This window comes from Stigmatopora argus, chromosome 18 (genome assembly GCF_051989625.1).
Source record: "Stigmatopora argus isolate UIUO_Sarg chromosome 18, RoL_Sarg_1.0, whole genome shotgun sequence".
Lineage (NCBI taxonomy): Eukaryota > Metazoa > Chordata > Actinopteri > Syngnathiformes > Syngnathidae > Stigmatopora > Stigmatopora argus.
In genome coordinates, this window is record NC_135404.1 from 12,429,182 (window position 1) to 12,449,666 (window position 20,485).

A 20,485-nucleotide genomic window follows, 5' to 3' on the forward strand; every position below is an offset into this window, starting at 1 on the left:
GTAGCGTACTTGGCATTTCTATAGATCGGAGTACACGCCGCTTAGCGATATTTCCACGGGTTGTTATGTAAGCATTTGTACTCGGTTTATTTTCACAACACTGTTAAAAAATAATTATTTCGACAATCGTCGGTGGAAGCTTTCATTTCAAGTGGGAGGATTTTAATGGAATTTTCAAGGTTTGGTGGAAAACTATTTAAGGTTGGATTCGGGATATTCTGAGTAAACTGGGTTGGAGTAAATATATATATATATTTTTCAGTAACTTTTTAAGTCGCACCAGCTAAAGAATACACAATGAAGAGTAAAAAAAAGGAGCACTGGAGTATAAGTCGCACTGGAGTATAAGTCGCACTGGAGTATAAGTCACATTTTTGAGAAGGCAATCTATTCTATGAGAAACCAAGACAAATGATCAAGTAACGATAGTCAGAAAGAGAACTTTTGTCTGTTGACATTAGTTTTTTTTTTCTTTTTAGAAAACCATAGCCAAAAAAAGTAATAATAAAAAAATAACTAGTATTGACCACTGATCAAATACTTCCCTCTTAGATTGCCAAATTTTACCCGCGATAGCAGAGGGAGCGCTAACGGCGGTGGGCGAAATGACTTTCCCAGAAGCCAGACATGAAGAACAGCTGCTTTAAGCATTGAGGTTTGTTGATGCTCGCGGGTCTGCTTTGCAATGTCGGCCCTCCAATGGAGACCCCCCCTCCCCAACCCAGCACCGGCCCCAGCCCACCCTTCCACTGCACCAACATGCTTAAGTTTACATCCAATCAAACTGTCCGTTGTACTTTGACTCTCGGCTTACACTTGGCTAAACCACTCCTCGGTTGGACTTCCAGAATCAAAACCAACGGTCAGAAAACCCCCCAAAACAATTTCTGATTTTTTCTGCATCGCCACCCAACATTTTATACTCGTTGCACCGTTAGTTTAACTACTTCACATGACGTTGACAATGCTATTCTTCCTAAATGATATATGGAATCTAATTGCAAAAAGTAGTACTATTAAATTCCGATTGTTTTCTTATTATCCGAACCCTACGATCCCAGATTTCTACATAATTTATTGAGAGTTTATAGATGCCTTAGGAAAGCTAATCCATGATATATTAACTTCATGTTACAATACTGTCAAAGAACCGACAGGTAACAAGTGTAATAGTCATAAAGAGGCATTTACCTGCACATTATATTGCTGTTTTACAAAATAAATCATATCGACTATCGCAGCCACACACCTCGAAATGAAACCAAAACCGAAGACCCAATATGCGGTAACCGAACGAAACTCTACTGCTCGGTCACTGTTTTTGCATTTAAGTGCTGGCGAACATTGGCCATTTGCAGAGTGGTGATTTACACGACTTACCTTTTCGACAGACGGTAAATTCTATCCGTATTTTTATTTTGGGCCGAGCCATCGGTTCCAAGTCATTTGATCGCATGGCTCAAATTCATTCCTTCAAGTCAGTCGGAGCGGCGTTAAATTTTTCTTTCACTCGGCTCGCTCATCCATCTTTGAACACTTTCTCCAGCCATTAATCGTTCTCCAAAGTGTTGAGGAGGCTCGACGGCTGCTGCGAGACCCTGAGGCAAAGACCAGAAGAGGAGAAAGATCAGTATATCTGGCTGTCGGCGGCAATAAACGCTGTTAAGTGCAGTCTGGGGGGAAAAAACGGCAATTTAAGCAAAAAGCTCGATTCGTCAAATTGACAAAGGGCACAAAAGACGACAATTAAACGTAATGATGCAAGTTTGTCTTTAAATATCTTGGTACGATACGCTTCCACCGCTTCAAAGTGCTGTCCTCTGGAGGGCGCTAGAGAGCCATAACAGCCAAGACAAACAGACTCAAGGACAGTTTCTTCACAAGAGCTCAACTCGAGTTCTGCATCTAGGACCTAATCATGACTTATTACTACTACTTATTTATTATGTTGACCACTTATTTATCGATTACTATTTATTGATTATTTATTTATCATTACTATGTATTGATTATGTAACCATGGAACTCCTCCTGGACTTCAAACGGAACAGAACCGCCCCATTCTGCAGATCTCACTTGGATTACTTATTTTTTACAGGTTATTTATTTGTCTGTTTGTTGTTATTTGTGCTCTGCATGGTGAAAACATTAAATCTCATTATAGTTGTATAATGACAATAAAAACATTCAATTCAATGGATAATGTTATCGTAGAACCATCAACGGTTTGTTCCATTGAAATAAAACATTTTTTTTCATGCACATTCTCTATGAAACAAAATACAAACTTATTAAAGCATAAAACCAAGCTGTTTTATACATGAATCAATATGCAGGAACAGGTAGTTTGTTGCTAGGCATGTAAACATTTCCCTAACATATCATTATTAGCAACGCCTCCCGACTAAACGGTAAGAGAATATGGGATAATAAATAAAAAAAGAGAGATATTAATCTTAACAGCTCTTTTGGGATCGGCGAGATAGTTCTGCCAAAAACATGGACTTTGGAGTTTCTGGAAAAGAACACCAGAGGGATTGGATCATTTGCACTTGTAATAGCGTTGTCAGGAACAATATGCATATTTTTCTTTGCTGCAAAACAGACTTTTAAGTAAGTTTCAAGTAAGCCGTCACGGTCTATTAACAAGCCCACGCTGTCCGTGTCTAGCGGTCTCTTGGCAAACATTGGTGGGATTCTCTTCCCTGTTGATCAAGTCCAACTCAGAGAGGCAGAATCAGGTCAAATCTTTGGGAAATATTGACAAGCTCTCAGATTGCATTATATTTCGTCAGGGAAATGATTTTGACAGACTTTACTATCCCGTCATGGTCGGCTTTTTTTGCGAGTAGGCTATCTAGATCGTGTTTAGCAAACATTGGTATAAGATTTACGGAGCATATTTCATAATACAATAATACAAATCCATCAAGGCGGTCTTGATGAGATCCAGAATTTTATGTGGGTATGCTGTAAAAAAAAAAAGCTTTGACATCAGTTACATCAGATCCAGAAACTTTAAATATCGTATAACATTGCAGCGAAAAAAAACTAGTTAGACAGTTGCCATCAAACATCGGAATTCAGTTTCTTCACTCAAAAAATATGCGGCTTTTTTTTGCCAAATGCTTTTCTGGAAAAGTGCGTTTAGCGGTATCAAATGGACAGATTGTCGGGATATCATGTTGAGCACTTTGTCAAAATAAAGCGGCCTGACAGATGACTTTGAATGATTTGGACTTTCTTTGACAGAAAATGTCCAAGTGGCGCATTTGAAAGTGCCTACTCGGTGTTAATCCAATAAGTCTTTGGAAGCAACCGATGAAGATGTCATGATTGCTCGTGCTGCACATAAACTGACGGAGTTGCTTAGTCACACCGCATTTCTGCTACAAAGTATATTATGGGATATCACATTCTTGGGTGGCGTCTCACCACATTACGATGCACATTTACAGCAAATGGTTAGGGCGGTGAAACATTGCTGAATCAGCTAGTATTATTATTATAGGGTTATCACATAAGTAGATCTGAAATTTGTTTACCGTATTTTCTCGCTTATAGGCCGTATTTGTCGCTAAAAAAATGATGACTGAATCGAGGGTAAGGCTTATATGCGCATAAGTTACACTTGACATGGACGAAACAGTAAAGTGATAAAGACGAAATGCCATAACGCAAGACAATGCGGCCGGTACGGTCATTTATTTCAAAATAAAGAAAAGATGAATAGATAAAATGCTAAACAACATTTATTTTGACATCATTGCTCGCTGAGCGTGCCGCCATCTTACCTAGGGATGACAAACTAGACCGCTACTGACACACTTCCTGGTTGTACTGCTCACCTGACTTCCTTTTTAAATTTGTCTTCGTGCAGCCAATAGGAATGTGAAATCCAGCCATGGATTTATACCGTATCTCAGAAATACCGAAATACCATGTACGATGATTTTTCTTAAGATTTTCCCTTCAAAGTAACACATCCTTATTAAAACCATGAATATGATGGTGAAAATTCTGAATCAGGAAGCGCCTTAAACGAAAGAAATTGAAAATTAAATGATTTAAAGGCAATTTTAAGGGTAGGACTTATACGCGGAGGCGGCTAATATGCGAGAAAATACGGTAATTGTTCTCCCCACATGACGACCAAGTATGCACCAACGAGGACAGATATGGCAGGTTCATCCATCAGCTGGTGTGGACCTTCCATTTGACGGCTCGCAGGGAATACATTGCTTTCTTTTCCATCTTGTCCAATACATTTTAGCTGTAATACCCTGACAGGTCCTTGGGTGGATGCCCCAAAAATGACGGGACTTGTTCGACGCTACAACTGCCAAATCAGCACACACCAATTCATGACTACAACATTTTGGTTGGCATTCTCGCAGCCCGAATGTAATCGTGCGACTAACTCCATAAGTCTGCCAGAGCGGACCAAGAACTGTGCAAATAAGTCCTGGTGCCAAGACCCCGCTATAGCAAGTGAAGGCATATGTGGTCTTTGGACAATCCTTGATAACAATTTGAAACGGATCCGGTCTCCAAAGCGCAAGACTGATGGGCCTATCGAGTTGCGCAAAATCAAATCTAGGGGAATATGAGCCCGCCTGTCTTTGAATAATTGGGCAAATATTTTGAATTAAAACAGCTTTTTCACTGTCAAACATGGTCTATCCAACGAGCACTCGGCCCGACACGCCTGTTAGGGGTGCTGAAACTGAACGCTGCCCAGTGCAATGTCGAGAGCGCTGAATAGGCACGAGCTAGCTCGGTATCAAAAAAGAGAGGAATGTGTATTATTGTAAAGTTAGTTGATTAATTATTTTGAGGAGTCAAGACTGCCTAGAAACGGATATATTACACGTGATGCATTTCAAAAGGCTTGTTTAAAAAAAAAAAGCTAATTATGACCTATTCTACGAATTGTAGCTGTACATTTAGATTTAAATGGTTTCAGTTTTTCGTCAAGGGTGCCGCAAATCTAGATGTTTATGAATTGTGTGATCAAATGAGTTTATTCAGCTGTGTCCAATCGTCTTCAACGGTAGCCGATGTTTTAAGGGGGGGGGACCTTGAATTGTCCCGAAACTAACAGGAAGTCACCTGGAATTGCCCAAAAATCAGCAAGGACCAACAAACGAACAAGAAGCATCCTGGGAAGTCGCTTAAAATCAATAGGAAATGATCCTAAATTTACTGGAAGTGACATGTAAGACCCTAAAAAGTTTTTTCTGGGCTGGTATGAAAAAAAAAATGGAATCAGGTATGAAGCAAACACCCCAACAAGGATTAAACCATGTCCTGAACCGCCCCCAAAACTAAAGAGGGGCCCGTAGCATTCTGGTCCAGACCAAAGAACGCAAACTACATACTTTTCTGGTGCGACTATTCCCTTAAATTTTCATCTGGGGGGTCCCGCTACACCCATGAAGTAAGTTCAACGTCTGAAAAGACACATCCGCACACCCCAACAATGATTGAACGATGTCATTGGACTCTTGTGACAATTGCAATGTAAAAAAATGAACCACCCCCAAACCAGAGGGGCCCATAGCATTCTGGTCCAGACCGAAGAACACGAACTACATACTTTTCTGGTGCGACTATTCCCTTAAATTTTCATCTGGGGGTCCCGCTACACCCATGAAGTAAGTTCAACATCTGAAAAGACACACCCGCACACCCCTACAATGATTGAACGATGTCCTAGGACTCTTGCGAGAACTGCAATGTCAAAAATTAAACCACCCCCAAACTAAAGAGGGACCCGTAGCATTCTGTTCCGGACCAAAGAACGCAAACTACGTACTTTTCTGGTGCGACTATTCCCTTAAATTTTCATCTGGGGGTCCCGCTGCACTCCTGAAGCAAGTTCAACATTTAAAAAGACCCAAAGAATCCAACAAAAGGGACTTTGAAATGTGGGTCAGGAAGACCCGCTTCGTACCAGCGGCATTTTCGCACCATGTTTGCAAAAGATAGGTCACCGACGCACGCATTTGACCGCAGGTTCTCAACAAGGTCAAATTGGCCGTGCCACCGACAAATTAAGGTTTTTCCGTGGACGCCCGAGCCCGTGTCTACCCGGAGATTTGTGTACACACTGTCCGCCGCGAGTATTTATCCAGCACTGAGATTCAATGAAGGACACCTACACTGGTCCGCTGTTCTGCCTTTTGATTAAACACGGGGGGGAAATGTTTGCCCGGACACGCCAAATATTTGTTCATTGGGCTTTACCCACCGCTAAGCTCTTAAAATATGTAGTGATTGATACGAGAGCACAGGAGGTCTCGGACTTTTCATATATGTGTCAGGGCGCCTCAAATAGAAGCCTATTAAAACGGATTTGCCATTAGGCTTGGTATGAAGTGAATCATGCCATTTAGACACTGAAGTAGTGTGGGCGGAAAAATTTGTGTTACGCCGAGGACGGCTTGGGCGGAATTGGACTCGGTTGGGGACCGGGAAAATAACGAAAAACCGTTGAAATGGCTTTGAACTTGGATTTTGTTGAATAAAAATCTCACGACATATGTAGTTGTTAACCAGCAAATTTAAAAAGCTACGGATGTCATTGCAAAAGTCTTGGAACTAATTAATTTCATAAGTAGAAGTAAGACTGTATATAATATGAACTGGAATTTTCGAATTTGTTAACTGGTACACAGCTAAATATTGTAGATTTAAAAGTGACACCGAGGATGACGATTTCATTGGATTTAGTGATTTGGTGTGGTGATGTTACATCGCTACTGAAATTACCAGGCATATCAATCATGTAACATTAGTATACCATACACTTATTCAGCATGTTGTTCTCTATTTTATTTTAATTTTAAATTGCCTTTCAAGATGACATGTATGTATTTGGTGTTGGATTTTCGGATCAAGTAAATTTCCCCCAAAAGTGCGACATGTTTTTTTTTTCCTTCTTAATTGTGCATTTTTTGGCTGCTGCGACTTATACTCGGGTGCGACTTATATATTTAATTGTAATATATTTTTTCGGAGGGTTCATTTTGTGTGGCCCGGGAAAGTAAATGATGAGTGCTGACTTTCTGTTTTAGGATCAAATTCAAATGAAGAGTATAGATGTATATTAAATTTCCTGATTTTCCCCCTTTTAAATCAATAATTGTCATTTTTTAATCCATTTTTTTCTGTGTTTTTAGTTCAAAAATCATTTTGTAAAATCTAAAAATATCTTTAAAAAAAGCTAATATAAACATTGTTTTAGATCCATAAAAAACTGAATATTCAGGGCTTTTAATCCAGTTTTTTTAATCAATTTATTTCAAAAAATCTAAATATTATATCTATAATGGTCCGGCCCACGTGGAATCAAGTTGACGTTAAACCAACCCGAGTCTGACACCCCTGCCCTAGGCAGTCGCCCACTTAATTATGCATTTTTTGGCTGGTGCGACTTATACTCAGGTGTGATTTATAGTCCAGAAAATACGGAACCCCACTTTTCGTAAGATTAGCTCCAAATAAATCAAAACCAGGCACAAATAATCACTTTTTGTACATTTTCCGAGTTATAACGAATGCACACAAGCCTGCACAGTGCAAAAAAACGGCTTCTCTAAGCTTTATTCATAAGATGAAAAGCGATATCATCTGAGGTGAGCTTTTTTTTTCTTTTTTTTTCTCTCCCTTCTAAACAGGCATTTCCCTCCACCATTGTTATTGTTTCTATATTTAGCGGCAGAGGGTGAGGACACACGTGCCACTCATAGAGGGACATATAGGGCCTCTGTTTGGGGAGTCGCCGTCACAACAGGCCACTGTGCTGCCGCTCACAGTGGATTCTGTGTGCCGCCCGCATTAGCATACAGGACAGCGGGTCGCCACCAAGCACGCCGGAGCACGCCGGAGCACGCCGGAGAACGCCGGAGCGTGCAACTCCATCCCCGTGGTTGCTGCCAACTCATAAGATCCCAGTTTGTTTTAGACCTCAGATTGTGTAGCGGACAATTTCTAAACTTTTGGCTGCACAAAGCTGAGCTGTTCTCCACCCCGGCGAATTTTAACACGGGTATATCGTGTGTCGGGATGAAGTTTTGCCCCTAAATTTGGGGTTTCAAACTCATTTTTTTTTCTAGGGAAACTGAATTTTGGGTGAACTGGAAATGATAGGAAAATTTATCAGTGGTGGCCCTTAAAAAAATGCTTATTATTTGAATTTTTTAATCTTTATATTACCAGTTAACATAAAAGTATGTACATTGAGAGCCGGAATGAAGTTTTGCCTCTAAATTTGGGGTTTACAACTCTTTTTTTTTAATGGAAACTGAATTTTGGATGAACTGGACATGATAGGAAAGATTATGGGACGGTGGCCCTTAAAAATGCTTTTTATTTGATTTTTTTAATCATTATATTACCAGTTAACATAAAATGTGTATATTGAGAGCCATAATGAAGTTTTGCTTCTAAATTTAGGGTTTCCAACCCATTATTTCAAGGGAAACTGAATTTTGGATGAACTGGAAATGATAGGATAGATTATGTGAGTGGTGGCCCTTAAAAATGCTTTTTATTTGAATTTGTTTTAATCATTATATTACCAGTTAACATAAAAATGTGTATATTGAGAGCCGGAATGGAGTTGGCTTCTAAATTTTGGGTGTCAAACTCATTTTTTTCCAAGGGAAACTGAAATTTGGATGAACTGGAAAAGATTCCGTGACAGTGTTTATCAGTGGTGGCCCTTAAAAAATGCCTTTTATTTAATTTTTATTAATCATTATATTACCAGTTAACATAAAAGTGTACATTTTGAGCTGGACTGAAGTTTTGCCTTTAAATTTGGGGTTTCCAACTCATTTTTTCAAGGGAAATTGAATTTTGGGTGAACTGGAAATTATAGGAAAGATTATTTTATTTTTTATAGTGGTGGACCCACAAAAATGCTCAGCGGATAATTTTTATTTGAATTTTTAAATCATTATATTAACAGTTAAAATAAAATTGTTTCGGAATGAAGTTTTGCCTCTAAATTCTGTTTTTTTTTGGGTGAACTGGAAATGATAGGAATGATTATGTGACAGTGTTTAACCCAAAAAATGTTTTTTATTTAAATTTTTAAATCTTTAAGTTACCAGTTAGCATAAAAAGTTACAATAATATAATATTCATACTATAAAGCTGTCCGCACATACATAAAAATGCAAAAACATGATTAAAAACTGGAAAAATGACAACAGACATAAAAATAAAGACATCTTACAGTAGTATAGTGTGTAAAATCCAACTATTTACTGTACTTTAAAAAAAAGGATTCTTTTCTACTGTTTTGAGTAAAGATTGCTCTTTTTCTAATTTTACCAGCACTGTTTGAATCGCTCTAACTTCTTAATAACACTCTTTATAAATGTATAAAACCAAGCAAGTACAGCGCATTTTAATTTAACGTCCAACCGCAGCAAATTCATTTTGAAAGCGTTCATTCAGTCCAAGCTCGAGTCCGATATAACGACCGCAAGAAACACCTCAATTAATATTACGCGGGTAAAATAACATTTGATGATGGTTCCAGACAACCCGGCTAATGATGACATTATTAATACGCTATATTCCGCGCAAGGTGGGGCATTTTATTCTGTTGGAACGCCGTCGGGTACTAAAATATTACAACCCAATTTCGAATAGCGTCTTACAACGATTTTCCAGCCGTGTCTTCAGACTCCAAACTTCATTCTGAAAACGTCCCGTTATTGTCCACGTCTGCGTAAATTGCGGATTGTGGAACCGGAGCCACGAAAGTAACCCAAATAGAAAATGGCCGGTGCGGGTTAGGAAGGAAAAGTGGGCGAAAAAAGAGAGAAGGAAAACAAGAGGGAAGTAAAAAGGCCAAAAAAAAAAAAAAACGGCTAGCAGACATTGCTTTTTTTCTTAAATATAAATAGTAAGAAACACGTGCTTAGGCAGAGAGTGTATTTTGCAAGTGAGAAATAGATTGTCTTTGGATCAGGCCTTTTTTTCTGGCTCGCTTATTTGCACAAGTTTAGCGTTTTATAGCACGTGGGATTTCGATACTTTGCGTTTTAGATGCAGATTACGGTGCATGTTTTCCACTTGGAGTTCAAAACTCGTTGGGAGGAGAAACAGGTTCAATTAATTGAAATTAGAAACAATTAATTGTGGCAGATTGCTCGATCCGCGTGCGGGCGATGACGTTATTGCCGAAGCTGACGTCTGGCTCCCTCGGGCGTCCTTTGGGTACCCGAGCGAGGGAAAAAGCGCGTTGCTTTTTCACCCGTCACTCCGAGCAGGACTATGACATCACAGGTGAGAACATGACTACGCGTTCGTCACCTCAGATGCGGTTTTGCGTTGTGAGCGCTTCGTTAAATTTTTTTCCATGAACCTTTAAAAGGAGAGTTTTTTAAAAGGTAAAACCCAATTCCATAATTTGGACAAGCTTTTTCTTTGTAAAAACAGTTCACGGTACCCCTCGCCCTACTCCCCGTAGTTAGTTGAGGTAGGCTCCAGTACCCCTGCGACCAGGCTAAGCCGCTCAGAAGATAGATGAATGAATTTAACGTATATTCTCGCATATTAGCCGCCTCCGCGTATAAGCTGCACCCTTAAAATTGGCTTAAAATTGTTGAATTTTACAATTTCTCTCGTATAAGCCCCAATATACATTTTTCACCTCCATATTCATGGTTGGCTCCAGCACCCCTGCGACTAGGCTATGCGGCTCAGAAGATAGATAAATTAAATTAACATATTTCTTGGCACATTAGCCACCATTGCGTATAAGCCGTACCCTTAAAATTGGCTTAAAATGGTTGAATTTGAAAATTTCTCTCGTATAAGCCCCCTGATTTACAATTTTCACCTCCATATTCATGGTTTTAATAGGGATTACAAATGTATTACTTTGAAGGGAAAATTTTTAGAAAAATCATCGCACGTGGTATTTCTGAGATACCTTATATTTTTTATAATTGATTGCTGGATTTCATATTCCTATTGGCTGCAGTGTCTAGTTTTCACCAAGTCTACGTTAAATTAAATCCCTCCAATTCTGGGATGCTCTTTGTAGGATCTTTTGTTCTGGCTAAAATTAAAGAGAACATTATGAATGATATTTCTTTTAACTTTACAAACTTTTAACGTTGCAAATGTTGTCATCCCAAGCGCACTTTCGCCAAATTGACTGGAGAAAGGTCAAAATACATTTCAATTCCAGTTGGACCGGCCCACTTGGCCGACGAGCTTCTTTTCTCCCAGCATGTCGCCTCGAGGAGCAACAATCGCGCGTTCAAAACCGTCCATAGCAATTTTGCGCCTCGCGCGCACCTATCCAAACAGCGGCAGTGGATTTAGTTCAAGTTCACAAGATGACCTCGGCTCTCCGCGTCCAAATCAAGCTCGCCGATATCAGAACCGGAACCGAATCAAAGAAGAACGAGATGCTAAAAAGCCGCGGGGGTGCCGACTCGTCCCGAATGCTTTCAACGTGCCAGAAAACGTTTTGGCAACGGTCGAGTCATATGTTGGTCATTTCAGCTTCTTGAAGTTAACCTTACATGTGAAATTTTCTTCATAGAAATTCAAGTTAGGGTCAGAATCAGGGTGTGTTGACCAATTGGAATTCAGAAATGAAAAATAGTGTTAATTAGTCATACAGGAATAAGTACAGCAAAATGTCTATTTTTCGCCCCCAATTTCAAGTCAATTCCAAGTTATATATAGTAATTTTAACAAAAACAATGCAAAAATATTCCTCGCAAATCAGTTGGACAGCACGAAGCAAGAAAATAAGGTTGCAAACAAATAACACATAAATAATTAATTTGCATGAATGACCGCATGAAAAATAACATTTCTCATCCAAGATGCTAAATTGTGATACTTTGGTTGTGACTTAATGTCTCATTTATATATACTGTAATATAAAACAACATTTATTATTGTATTTTCTGGCATATTAGCCGCCTCCGCATATAAGCCGCACCCTTAAAATGGCCTTAAAATGGTTGAATTTGACAATTTCTCTCGTATAAGCCGCCTGATTGACAATTTTCACCTACATATTCCATACCTGTCAACCTCTGCCGATAACTGCCCTTATAAATGATTATGATTCCCCTTACAAACCCCCCAAAAACCTTACAAACACCGTACGACTTGTCGTACGGTGTTTGTAAGGTTTTTGGGGGGGTTTGTAAGGGGAATCATAATCATTTATAAGGGCAGTTATCGGCAGAGGTTGACAGGTGTGATATTCATGGTTTTAATAGGGCACATTATTTTGGGTCAATATCATAAATTCAAAAAGGAAGTCAGGTGAGCAGTGCAACCAGGAAGTGTATCTGTTTAACTACCAGTTTAAACTAAGATGTCAACACCCTTTTACACCTTTTATGCAAGAGACGGTTCATTTTTTTTCCTGAATTTCATTCATAGACATCAAAATAATATTTGTTTAGCGTTTCATCTATTTATCTTTTTTCTATTTTGAAATAAATGCCCGTATCGGCCGCATAGTTTTGCATTACGGCGTTTCGTCTTTGTCACCTTGCAGTTTCTTGCATGTCAAGTCTAATTTGTGCGCATATAAGCCGTACCCTCGATTCAATCATCATTTTTTAGCGACAAATATGGCTTATATGCGAGAAAATACGGTCCGTACGATATGGCAGGCAGTGAGTAGATTCAAATAACCACAAACACACACACACACACAAGCGAAATCAGATACATGCCAATTACTGCACTTCTTGGCCACATTGAGTGCGACTAAAGACGAAAAAGGTGTAGAACAAGCTACGGATAAATGTTACGACCTCGTGTAATAAAACGACGTGGGGGGAAGCAGCTGTGGTCGGCGGCGTTGGCGCGGCCAGACACCCAGGAGAGGTGTCGAGCCCCAAACACGTCTCTCAGCATTTCTGTTTCGCCCATCAAGATCCAGTTTTACGTGAGGAGAATTTGCCCCCGATTGGCGGCACGCAGACGCCAGCCAGTGGCTTCGTGTTTAACTTCTCTCGGGACGCTTTGCGTGTTGTACCGCCATGAGAATTCGAGCGTGATCGATGCCGACGAAGCGAGAAAAGGTCTCGAATGTTCGCTTGGGTTTTATTAGGATGTTTCAAAGGAACGGACGGACGGGATTTTGCGGTCCTTTGACGGAGGGCAAAGAAACAGGCCGTCGCTTCGGTTGGAACGTCTATTATTTTGCAAATAGAGTCAGCGGAGAGACTTTTATTAGCGACCTGTGACAGTTTTTATGTTATTAGACGCGAGTGTTAAACTAGAGGCCAAGTTGTCAAATCGGAATGATTAATTTGAGCTTTTATTTTGCCTAAAAATACCGTATTATCCTAAATTGAACAGCAGTTGCAATCTAATGTTGCAGCTATTTTTTTTTCTTTTTGAGAAGCAATGCTTTACACAACATGTGTCAAAGTGGCGGCCCGGGGGCCAAATCTGGCCCACTGCATCATTTTGTTCGGCCCGAGAAAGTAAACCATGAGTGCCGACTTTCTGTTTTAGGATCAAATTAAAATGAAGAGTATAGATGTATATTAAATTTCCTCATTTTCCCCCTTTAAATCAATAATTGTCATTTTTTAATCCATTTTTTCTGTGTTTTTAGTTCAAAAAAATCATTTTGTAAAATCAAAAAATATGTTAAAAAAAAGCTAAAATAAACATTGTTTTAGATCTATAAAAAACGGAATATTCAGGGCTTTTAATCCAGTTCTTTTAATCCATTTATAAAAAATAAAAAACTAAATATTATATCTAAAATGGTATGGCCCACATGAAATCGAGTTGACGTTAACGCGGCCCGTGAACCAACCCGAGTCTGACACCCTTGCTTTACACTTTTATACTACATAGACGGTCACATGACTTTTTTTCATTTGGTAAACACTGCAGATATTCTATCGCAACAAAAGTATGCCATCTATGCCTTATTTTTACAGTCACATGACTTTTTTTCATTTGGTAAACACTGCGGATATTCTATCATAACAAAATTACGCCATCTAGGCTTTATTTTTTCGGTTCTATTTTCTGCAGCAGCTTTGTACATTGTCATATAAATGTGAAAATTGCATATACATGATCTGCAATCGTAGATGGGAATAAAAATGAGTTGCATAAGTTGAAAATGGAATGTTTTCAAACAAGTGAGTGGGCAGAAAGGCAAGCTGGGAAATCAACATGTCTACATTTTGATTCGCATCTGTTGTTTGGACCAGGCAGCCTACGCCTAACAATTCCCGTTGTGCTGTTTCGCTGTCCATATTTTTTACTGGTTCCACACATTTATTTATATATGCCAATTAGTTAAGATACATTTCAACAGTTAAATCCGCCTAGCATACATAAAACAAGTATATTAGATGTTAAAGCTTCCCATTTGGAAGTATTACACAGATATAATCGAGTCACAATGGAACAAATATTGCAAAAAAATAACAATCCTTGCACGAAAGTCCCCCATTTTTATGAGAAAACCTTTTGCAAAGCAGCTTCGAATGTTGACATACTGGAAAATTGAGCGATATTGTCTTTGTGAAGTTCTCATCTTTACTTGTGCAGGTGCGCACTTAATGTTGTGTGTCATGCGTGAATGTTGATCCACATGTCAAATCTCATATCGTCGCGTGTTCATTCTTCAACGCTCCCGTGAATTGAAAAAGCCAAAGTCCAAATAACCTTTTTGTTTGACTCCAACACAAAGATTTCAGCGGGGCGGAACTTAAGGCTCCATACGGGGTTTGTTTCATGTTCTTTGGCCGGCCACCGACTTGTAGTTGCATATGCTGATTTTCCCCGCACAATTAGGGTCCCCATCGCGGGGATCTGAGGCGGTGTGGGAGGAGCCACCGTAGCCTGCTCTGCCCTCGGCTTCATCAATCATGGCGTGACACTGAATGGCAGGATAATATTGTTGCTGGTACATGATTGGGACGTTCCCCCCTCCAACTAGATGACAGCGTTTGTATTTATGTATGATCACAAATGTCTGCTCGGGGGGACTTTTATTATTATTATCATTATTATTATTTTATTCTCCTCAGTTTACGGAGTGTCCAGTTGATATAGAGAACGTGCCTCTACTTACAAATGCCTCAACTTACAAATGCCTCTACTTACAAATGTCCCTACTTACAAATGTCCCTACTTACAAATGTGTCTACTTACAAACGTCTCTACTAAAAAATTTATCGACTTACAAATGTCTCTACTCACAAATGTCTCTACTCACAAATGTCTCTACTCACAAATGTCTCTACTTACAAATGTCTCTACTTACAAATGTCTCTACTTACAAATGTCTCTACTTACAAATGTCTCTACTTACAAATGTCTCTACTTATGGATTATTTAGGTTACGAAAAGCCTCAATGGGATCATTTTGTTCCAAGATACAAAAGAAATTCAAATTCAGTCTACTTTAATTTTCATTTTTCATTTTGGACCCCATTTAAGTTACGTTCCCTGAACTCCTAATTTTAAGTTATGTGTTTACGTACGTGTTCATCTTTTGTTCGCCTCCTCCTCTCTCTCCTACGTCCTTTAACATGTGTGTCAATGTGTTTGGTATTCATATTAATGGCTTAAATAATATTTAAAATCTTTTTGGCGTGTTTCTCACATCTTTCACACAAAACAGGTACATTTGAATCATTTTTAAAGGGTTTTACTTGGTCGCTTTCTGATGAACGGGGAACCAATCGGAGAATTTATGCGGCTCAACATTCAAAAATTCGTTACGATAGCACTTCTGGCCGTAAAAAATTCGCAAGTCGAGGACCCACCGGTAACCGGGGGGAGGTCGTACACTTTTCAGATTTTCTCCCGCACACTGCACACACACTACACACCCTAACACAGTAGGAGCACTTTAACTCCTTGGCGCCGGGGTCTTCCTGTAGTGGCGGAGCGGCGCAGCGTAGCGCTGGACAGACTCTTCCCGTTAAGGGCCTTGCGGTTACGCGGGGACCATGTGCCCATTCACCACTGTTTGTTTTCGATGTCATTATAAGTCCGGCACTCCTCCACTTGACCAGCGCCATCGAAATAGTGGCCTTTGTTAGCCGGAGCCGCCCGGCCGTCACGGAGCCGTACGAAAACATTTGGCTAGATACACTTAGAGGTGTATGTCCAAATTACACAGGTACACACTTTGGATGGAAGCTCCTGCAATGGACATGCATGCACACAGCTTTCCATTCAGCCCAATGTTTCTTTACCTAACATTTGAAGTTCCTCAAATAGGAATGTTAGTGAATCAAAACACTCTCGGCGAGGCACGGCTCGCCGAAATGGGGATCCGGCAACGCATCCCGGGTTATTATGTTTGGGCGCCCGTCGCCCAAGTCATTCGAACTGATTTGATTAGAATGCGGCGCGCGTGACACGGAGGACAGGGGATATTTTGTCTATGGTTTTTCGCCGCCAGTGGAATTGGAGTTCTTTCTTTTCCGTTAGCCGCGGCGAATGTGGCCTTGCGGGATATGAGGTGGTAAGCGAGGGGTAGACGTGGGTCATTACGCTAATTCTGTCAACGGGGAACGCAGGTGGAAAGAGGACGTGATGTCCTCTAAGATCGGTGAACGGAAATAAAAAAAAGAACGTAGCCTCGCTAACCTGTCTTCTGCGGTTAAGATGGAGCAATGCTAGCACACTGCGGGGTGAAATGAAAAGAAAACAAGTTATACGGTACTAGAGCAGGTACAATATTTTGGGAAAAGAAAGGGATGGGGCTACGATCTGCGTTCTTCCTGTTTTTGCCTTTTTCGTCAAAGACGTTACCAAACAAACTACTTATTAATACAGGTCGAGATATTTTTAAAGGATGTGGACGATATTCTGCAGTTTTTTGCAAGTGACTAATTATTAGAAACCTAATAAAGTTGCAAACTACAAAAAAAAATGTTAGTTCTTCAGGATAATATCATTGCATATTGTAAATCATTTCTTCGCAGCCCTTTAAAATTTCAAAATATCTTTCTCCCGATTCCAATCCTCTAAAAATGCCCGATTTCTGATCATGTGATTGAACGTCCAATCCGATTTGACTGGCAGCTTGGCAGCCATTGAACGAAGATAAAGCCAGATGTGTGTAAAGCTCCGCCCACTAAGTGCTGCGGATAAAAATCTGTTGCATTCCCGTTTGATTAAAAAAAGGCCGGGAAGCAAAATGTTTGTGTGACTTGTGTTATTAAAACACACGAACACGCGCACATGCTAGCGAGCATTTTGAGGAGTTGCCTTTTCCAGCAACAACCACAGGCGCCTTGACCTGTCTGCCTTGTCAGCGTTTGATGATATCATCCGGAGGCTTCCAGCTCGGTAGCCGTCACACGGCAGCGTGACTGGACGGGGTGGGCAGGGCAGGGTGCAGGTGCTCCGCATCACAGTCACTCACACACCCACACACCCATGTTTAAGTCAACACTGGCCAGCAGACAGCATGGCTGCCGCAGCCTTGTGGTCGACATGCACGTAGTGGATGGACAGGATGCAGAAATATGAATAAACATGCTCATACTGAGCTGGACGCAAACGTTTTTTAATTTTTTTTTTGCTTTTTTAGTCACGTATCAAACCCCGCCCGGTGTTCCTACCGGAGGCCAAAGTCGTGTGCTTTCAACTTGTTTTGGATGCGTAAAGTAAGAGGTCAAAGGTCATATCAAACAAAAAGTGGTATGAATCCATTTTGACGAATGCCCTTAACAGATCGACGCTCAGTTTTATAGCTAGAACAAAAAAACTGTTGGAAACAGTGGGCTCAAATGTACGGGCCGAGGACCGGAAACGGTCCAGGTAGGGAGCCAGATCTGGTCCGCGGGGTTTTTCCACCTGACAAGGACTTTGTAGCTCATTCATACTCACATACATACAACTAGATAAATTTTTCGACGTAAAACCAGAATAATGTGAGCACTACTGCACTTTGCAATCAAAATGGCAGAGTCAATGAGTTAACAAGGATCCCTAAAATGCCACAAAACCGAACAAGTCACCTAGAAATGGCCCAAAATCGGTAGAAAGCGACCAACCCATCCAAATGATCCTAAATTTACATAAAGTGACCTCTAGGTACCCTTAAATGACACGGACAAGATCTTAAACTGGTTTTGGATACTCTTCTTGTAGCAGACTAAATTGATTTGGACCCCAAGGCAGGAAAACACTTATTAAACGAAGGCAATAAAATCAATAAAAAACGAAATAGGTCGGTAGAACATTTTGAAGGGTAGGAAGAAAACGCTAAAAACTAGAAGCCTCTTCCAGACCTTCACCGATGCCAACGCCAAAGTAATTTTTTCCTCGGGGGAAAACTCGATAACCACGGTTCCCTCCAAGAAACCCAACAAGCAATTTTTTTCCAAAGCAACAAATAAAAGGCTGCAAAATTTCTGCACCGCTTCTCGACGAGTAATTAATTGAAAGTCCATCAGGAAGAATGAATCGCGGCAGGATTTTTTTGGCTTTTATAGGTCACATTAAGTGGGACCGCAACCTCCATCTTGTGGTTCCTGGCGTGTACATTGGACGCCCACCAGCGTGTGTCGCCACTGTCACTCTGATTCGTCTGCCGCCAATAATCTCCTCATGTTCGCCGTAAAAATAACAAATCAAGTCGACACGTAAATATAATAAGCGGGAGTCTCCACGTCAAACAACTGTCGAAGCAGAGCCCGCATTATCCAACAAGAACACCCACGTTTTTTTTTTTTGGTTTTTCCATAGTATGTCCCTAAGGACACTTGTCTGGAGCAACTTCATTGCGAATGGAGTCATCCAAAAGGAGTGAGGGCATAAATCATTTTTCATAATCATAAGTCATTATACCGTAACCGCGCTGCAAAAGTTTTCGTCGCGTTTGACAACCGGCTGCCGTTTTCATGCGTCTTTTTGCTCCGTTTTTTTGTTTCCCAGCAAACATCTCATTTAAGCGTGGTTGAAACTGCCGCCCGCCAAAAAAAATCAATATGAAAGCGAAACAAACTCAAATAAATACTATAGATGTAGTATATTTGTTAGAAACTATTTGATATGCCACATGAGGCAATTTCAATTTGAATTGAATGCCTTTATTGTCATTCTACCAGTACAATATTTAGTTATTTTTTTATTGGATTGGATAACTTTATTCATTCCGTATTCGGGAAATTTCACTGTCACAGTAGCAAGAGGGTGAGAATACAGACACAGCAAAAGACATTTTAGACATAAATAGATAGGTAATAAATAAGTTAATAAATAAATAGATAAATAAATACATAAATATATATAAATAAATAAATATACAAATAAATAAATATATAGATATATATATAAATAAGTGTGTTGATGAAATATATTTATATATATACATATACATACATGTATTTATTAACTAATTACCTATTTATTGCCATCTAAAATGTCTTTTTCTGTCTGTATTCTCACCCTCTTGCTACCATGACAGTGAAATTTCCCAAATACGGGATCAATAAAGTTATCTAATCTAATGAAATTTAAAGCTTCACCGTAGAGTGCACACATATAAGAGTAGTCCTAAAAATGATTTACATACAATAAAAATCAAATAAGGTATAAAAAAACTGGTTTGCAGCATGTGAGGTATGGTCTCAACTTTAAATTGTCCTTAGGTCTAAGTGTAAATGCTAATAGTTGTTTGTGTCGCGATTGACAACTACTTCAGTGTGTCCCCCACTTAGCGCCCGGCACCCCCACGACCCTTAAGATAAGTGCCACGAACATTTAATGACTAAGTGAGAATTTTTTGATTCACAAATTCATGAAAATGTCACTGCTTTTAACTTATTGACGGGAATCAATGTCACGACATACCTTTCTTTCAAAAGGCTTTCCAGGACGAACATTTGCGGCATTAAACATCCCACGAAGCGGCGCGGGCACGAGCGAAAAACCACTTGACCCCGCGCTAGCGACAATAGCCGTGCGTCACTGAGGCAGCTGCTCCTCACGCGCACACATTGGCACTCTGGATGCAATTACACATGTTTAGGGAGAAAATAAAAAACAATTACCGACACTCGATGGCGGCTAATTTCTTTACCGAAGCAATATTTGCCCGGAGAATCACGCAACTCTCCTTGTTTGCTTTGCCGGGCTTATATTTACCCAAAGGAGATTGGCCATCATTTGATTCCTCCGCAGAGGTGTGCAAAATATAATTACTGTCATATCGTATTTCCCCGCCGGGTGACACGACGGTACGGACGCTGAGGTGGCGCGCAACGCGCTCGTAACATAACATAAATAAATTTAAATGAAAATGGATTACGATGCAGACACACTCAAAAATAAGTTTAATCTAACCTTGCACTAAACTTAATTGTAATTTTGATACCTTTCCCTCCTGGGTTTGGCTCTATTGGCCCCGCCTCCACCCTGACTTTCAGATGCAACCTATCGAGGGTTGTTTGCTTTTGTTTTCCCTTCAAAATATTCCCAA

The 20,485-nt window shown here is 40.0% G+C and overlaps 1 long non-coding RNA gene across 1 annotated transcript in view; it reads right to left on the minus strand.

Annotated features, from left to right (window-relative positions):
- Positions 1 to 20,485, minus strand: part of LOC144092869 (uncharacterized) — a 99,622-nt gene that overhangs the window by 58,413 nt on the left and 20,724 nt on the right. Inside the window, exon 2 of the long non-coding RNA XR_013306164.1 lies at positions 1,381 to 1,598. This is a non-coding gene — a long non-coding RNA (uncharacterized LOC144092869). The remainder of the gene's footprint in view (positions 1 to 1,380; positions 1,599 to 20,485) is intronic.